General features: G+C 30.5%; 1 long non-coding RNA gene across 1 annotated transcript; it reads right to left on the bottom strand.

Annotated features, from left to right (window-relative positions):
• Positions 1-1,020: 1,020 nt before the first annotated feature.
• Positions 1,021-2,169, bottom strand: LOC127151440 (uncharacterized). Its single transcript, XR_007824388.1, has 2 exons — positions 1,919-2,169; positions 1,021-1,286 (listed from the first exon to the last, which is right to left on the bottom strand). It is a non-coding gene; the product is annotated as an uncharacterized LOC127151440 (long non-coding RNA).
• Positions 2,170-6,000: the final 3,831 nt, after the last annotated feature.

The raw sequence follows: 6,000 nt of genomic DNA, 5'->3' as shown, positions 1-6,000 counted from the left end.
GAAATTTTTAGATGACAACTTGTTTCTAAGCACTCATTGATTTATAACTAGACTTGAAGGAGTTCTTAAAGTATGTATTGATGGCAAAGAATCGAAAACGATTTGAAAACGTGTTTCTAACCATGTTTGGTTTTTAAACTTGAAATATGTGATTTTTGTGAATGTTGGCGATTACCTTTAAGGCTACGAGAATGTGTTTCCGTTGCGCCACCTATGGTCGTCGGGGTTTTCGGGACTGAAAGAGGTCGTTCTTTTTGTATGTGTACTAAGTAAAGGACCAAACATTGGTTGAGCTTTCCCGTTATTGATTGTAGATTCTCATTCTTTTTGTATGTGTATACTTAAGTTTTGTATTGCATCATTAGGTCATTAGAAGAAGCTAGAGTCACAATGAGGATTTAAGTTTTGAGAGGTTTCTTATTATACAATATATTTTTTTTTAACTAATTTGTAGTTTGAATATAAACTTTGATTGAGACTCTGGATTATTTTGGATGAATGTGTGGTGAGAACACTTGATGTTATTTGATTGGGACTCGGTTAGAAGTGTTATAAAGATTTAGGATGATTTGAAATCTCTCACGAGCTTTTGGACTAGTAGATCGAAGCTCTTTTAAAATTATTACGCTAGTTCTATCGCTTTGAATATCAATGCTTTTGTATAATTTTATCATTGGGTTTATCTCTAGCCCTACTCTACTTGTTTCCTGTATTATTTTTTCTCCATCTTGATGAAGCGGGAGTGATGAGACGGTGCTATGGGGTGTCCACCTAGTGGAGATGTCTGGGTGCACCAAACTGACTCATCCTAACTTTTTCAACGATAACACTTATTCAAATTAAGATTAATTTCAACAATTGTAAGATGGATCAAGACTAAATCATCAACCTTCAAAAAGATAATCGGTGCCTTAGAAATATTTTCAAATCGACGAAATAAAATTTTGTTTGTGAGATTATTAACCTTTGATCACCAAATCCACCACAAACACACACACAGAATTTATAGTAAGGCAAAAATTCTTGCAAAACACTTAATTCTCGTATAGCATAAAAAGAGAAAAAGTGTTGTTTTTTACATATGCTTAAATATAAAATAATAAGCTTTCAAACCAATGGTTTGAATTTTCACCAATTAATTTTTGTTTATTCATATATATTATATCTTTAAAAGCCAATCCATGTTCCTTTCTCCTTTCGGTATACTTTATCTTCTTTTCTTTAGTATCAGTACTTCATGCACGTTTGATCACACCCGTTCCAACAACTTTGTACTTTGTCTACATCTGCCAAGTTAATAAAGAAAAAATAAACGACTTAAAAAAAAAAAAAAGAAGACAATCATCCATCAAAACTAGAGAAAATTATTAAAGAAAGGGACCAAATTTTAGTATGAATACTACTACTAATCTCTCGTTGATTGTGAGTTCGAGATGAATTTTCTTTTATTTGAATACTACTCTATTTGAATGTTAGTCATGACAAGGTTAACCTCTAATGACATTCTATGCTCAATGCATGTTAGCAAACAATGTCTTCCTTTACGAATTATTTCCATTACAAAAATGTTTGCCAGCACTAGAACTAGTACTAGTGCTTAAAATATAGAAGGAATATCAAAACACCAATTTACCTAGTGCTTAAAATATAAAATATATGAATCAGTATGTGGACCAGAATATCTCAACTGAATGTGACATTCATAGATATATATAATCAAAAGAGCCATGTGAAAGTGACAATATTATAGAAGCCCGTAGAGAAAAAAACCAAACCAAAGATTACTTATATATAATAGCATTTAGATTGAGACGTTAGAAGTCCAAAAGACTTAAACGATTAAAATAGTCATATTAACTTGATCCAACAATGTAAAAGAATAAAATAGGCACTACAAGAGTACTAGAAATTAGCTCACTTAGGTTTTCTGGGGTGGAAATATTGGTGCAGAGAGAAACAGCACAACCAATTGTACAAAATTTACGAACATCAACCGCATGGTTGGAATCCATAGGGGAATCCTTAAATGCAGATGTGGATCCTGCACCAAATAAGCTAAGAATAATAAAAAAAAATACAACCGATTTCATTTTTTCTTAATTTCAATTTTTTTGTGGTTCGAAATTATGTATTGTTAAGCACTTGGTTTTATAGAAAATAAGATTGAAAAAACTCTCTATATATATTGAAGAAAAAAAAAAGGAACTCCTAATTTAAGCCACGACCCTGAAAATCGGAGTGAGGATGAAACGGTATTCATGACGATATTTTTGCAAAACGAACGACTTACAATGACACACTGCCACGCATCCCTTCACCTCACGTTTTGGACAAATGTAATTTCCTCTTGTGGCTGAAAGCACCTTTCACCTTAAAAACCCTAGAAATGTGGAAGACCCATCTGAGTTTACAAAAAATTGCCATTTTGAAAATTTACTTAAACATACCTTTAAATTATGTTTGACATTTTCAACGAATTTTTTTAGTTGTAAATAAAACAAATAGACAACACATATATAGTTCTACATTAATGATAGACCTAGACCACATCAATTAATAGGATCGGAGTATATTTTGTTATATGTGTAATTATTTTTCTTCAAAATACTACTACACACTTAAGTTATCAAACCTAGAAGTGATCTCTAATACAATTATTTATTTAATTATTTTTCAGGATCATAACATAATCCTTCACCTAATTAGTTGAGTTATCATTCGACATAAAGAATTTTATTAGTATAAAACACATAACTCAACTGACATCTGATATGCGTTAACGATCATGAGGTTCTTTTTTTTTTTTTTTTTTCCTTTTCTCTTCGGGTGAAGAAGGCCACCCAACAACCTAATAACTAATTGAAAGATATGTTTTTCTTTCAAGTCTGTGAAGATTTGAATGAATACAAATAATTTAAAAATATATGGTTTTCTTATCAATAGAAAACACGGAAAAAAAAAAACATAAAATAATTGCTCCCTTGATCCCTTTCTCTTTAGCTTTTTCTCATTTACATACAATTATTCATTCACCGTAGTGTCTGTTAAGTCTTCTAGTTGAAACATGTTGCATTCAAGAGATGTTAAATAACTTTTCTTATGTTGAAAGACAAACTATTCGTGTTACCTTGAGACCACAGAAGAAACATAAAATTGTCTTAACGAAATAACCCGTGAATGTTTTTGGATTAAAATGAATTATTTCTATCGTTCCCTTGTTGTCTAATAATTCACATTAATTTCCTTGTTCATCTATAATACTTTCTTTAAAAAATTGAAATTAAAATAGTTTCATTCTTTTTAAGAATAAATGGGGTGGAGGAATTGGAACTCAAATTTTCAAATTGATAATAGAAATAAACACTATGTGATCAATTGGCAAGTCAAACTTTAGAGGTTTCATTTTGATTGATATATAGGCGTGGGAAGTTTTTTAGGGCATTTTTAAAGAAAAATTAGTGAATGAATATATAACAAAAATCCAACATAAAATGCATGCATATGGATATGGATCATATAATAAGATATACCAAACCCTAGTATTTTACATTATTAGGGTAGCAACTTTTGAATTACATGCCATAACTTAATTTTGAACTCAATTTTGGAATTAGGTTATAGCCAAATTTTAATTAATTGGGAATATTGGTATTTATTTATGTTCATATAATATCATAAAGTCGATCCCACAACTCTTCCCGTAAGCTCTTCTTTTTTACTTACTCTAATGTTTCTTAAATGATGTGAATTAAAGTTGTAGCACATTTAACGCCGTTTAGAGATTTAGAGATTTAATTATTTTAATAAGAAAGTTTGGAAAAAATTTAGTTTGGTTCAAGGCTTGGCGATTTTTTTAAGTGTTGAGAAGAAGGAAATTAAAGACAAAAAGTAAGTTTATTTTGAAGTAAAGGGCCAATATAGCCATTTCTATGTTACTGGTATTTTTTTTCTAATTAAATAAAAGAGATAAGAGAGGGAAACCTATAGCCTTCTCCTTTCTCCTCCTTTTCCACGCACACAACTCCTCTTTCACGTTGAAACTTGTCTTTCCGTTCGCCCAGCCACCATCGACCCTTATGTTTTCGTCGTCGAAAGTCTTCGTGCATCACCTCCGCCACGCTCGTCTGCGGGTTTGATTGGCTGCGCCACTGCAGCTGCGTTTTCCCCAATCATCGGAGTTCGTGTTCGTTTTTTGCATCGAAATTAGAGCTTCACCGCAAGTGTGCCGCTCAACTATCCTTTCAGCTCACGCGCACAGTGGATCTCGAAGTCAACATTTGGTGTGAAGTTCAAGGATGTATCCATAGTCGAGGAGTTTTGAGCAGCAGTCACTGAGCATAAAGGTAAAGATTCTTCTACAGTTCTGAAAACACCTGAGAATTCTCCTTAAGAACTCGATGATCTGAAAGTTATACTTGGTGAAGAAAAGGTGTATATTTTTTGATCTGTAGTGGGAGTATCTATCACGAAAGACAGCTCGAGCAAGTAGTTTCTTTTCTTTTTTTTTTTTTTTCGATTCGACATTCCATACGCCATTATGTAGCAAAGTCATAGAATCGTACTCATTTTGTTGTAGCTTTATTTGTCATAATAGACTCCTCTTCTGCTCATATATTTTGGATGGAACATATCTTGAGGCTTGAATATGCTCCCAAACCATCAATTGGCAAAATCTCATAATTGTTCCTTTAACTTTGCGATATGAACCAGCTTTCGTGTCCGGTAAGATTGTATATTTTCTTCACATATCATAAAGGCAAAAAGGAATGAAATGAAAAAACGTTACTTCTGTTTGTTTGGATATTGGATCATGATGATATCACAAACAAGTATACTGCCCTTTGAAAGTTGAGATGCTAAAAACTGCATTCTTGGTTTTCATCTTTAGTATTGAAGTGTTCGTTGAATCTTCAATTTTGTATTTAATAAATTTAAAATTTAAAAAACAGATACATAGTTGATGTATCAAATATATAAATATAAATTTTGAGCATCGTAACTCAACTAATAAAAAAGATACATAATTGATGTATCAAATATATAAATATAAATTTTGAGCATCGTAACTCAACTAATATATTTTTGTTAAATCATAATTTTTTGTACATTGTAACTCTAACTAGTATTTATTTGATAAATCATAATTTTGACCCTTCAATGATTAAATAGACTGAACATTAAATTTAGGGACTAAATTTGTAGTTTAAAGGTTTTTTTTATTATTACTATTGTTAAATCATAATTTTGAGAATTAAATGGAATGACCATTAAATTTAGGGACTAAATTTGTAGTTTAAGTTTTTTTTTTTTTTTTTTTTTTTTTTGTTGAATCATAATTTTGAGAATTAGATAGAATGATCATTAAATTTAGGGCCTAAATTTGTAGTTTAAGGTTTTTTTTTTTTTTTTTTTGGTTGAAGTACCATCTTGTTCATGTAGTATTTGAGTCGGGTTTATTTTCAATCATGTTAATTTCAAATGTTTAAATTTAGTCCCCGTGTTTTCAATAAATTTTAAGATCAGATATTTGAAGTCGATTTTCATAAAAACTACTAGTATAATTTTCATGTAATGGAAACACTAATGACCCATGAAGCACAAATATTAAACTAAACTTAAGTACTATTATTTGGACATCATATTTTATATTCTTATGCGTTACTAATTTTGAACAAAATGGCTTCTTCTAAGGGTTACATTCTCAAATGATAAGCAGCCATGGGTTTTCTATTTCTTAAAAAAAAAATATTTTCTTGTTATTTGTTTATTTATTTTATTTTATGGAAAGTTCTTTGCTGATTTTAGATACCTAAGAATAGGAATGCCAAACTTTATGCCATTACATTAGTTTTAACCCTAAAGTTTTTCTCAATCAATGGCAAACCAAAAACCAAATTTTCCCATGCTTGATGATGATTTTTTCTCTATTTCTTTTTTGGGTGAGGTACTATCATATCATAAAAATAATAAAACTTGAAATATAAACTTTTCTGTAAAGAA

This window comes from Cucumis melo, chromosome 1 (genome assembly GCF_025177605.1).
Source record: "Cucumis melo cultivar AY chromosome 1, USDA_Cmelo_AY_1.0, whole genome shotgun sequence".
In the NCBI taxonomy this organism is placed as follows: domain Eukaryota; kingdom Viridiplantae; phylum Streptophyta; class Magnoliopsida; order Cucurbitales; family Cucurbitaceae; genus Cucumis; species Cucumis melo.
This window is presented reverse-complemented; position numbering and strand designations above follow the sequence as displayed.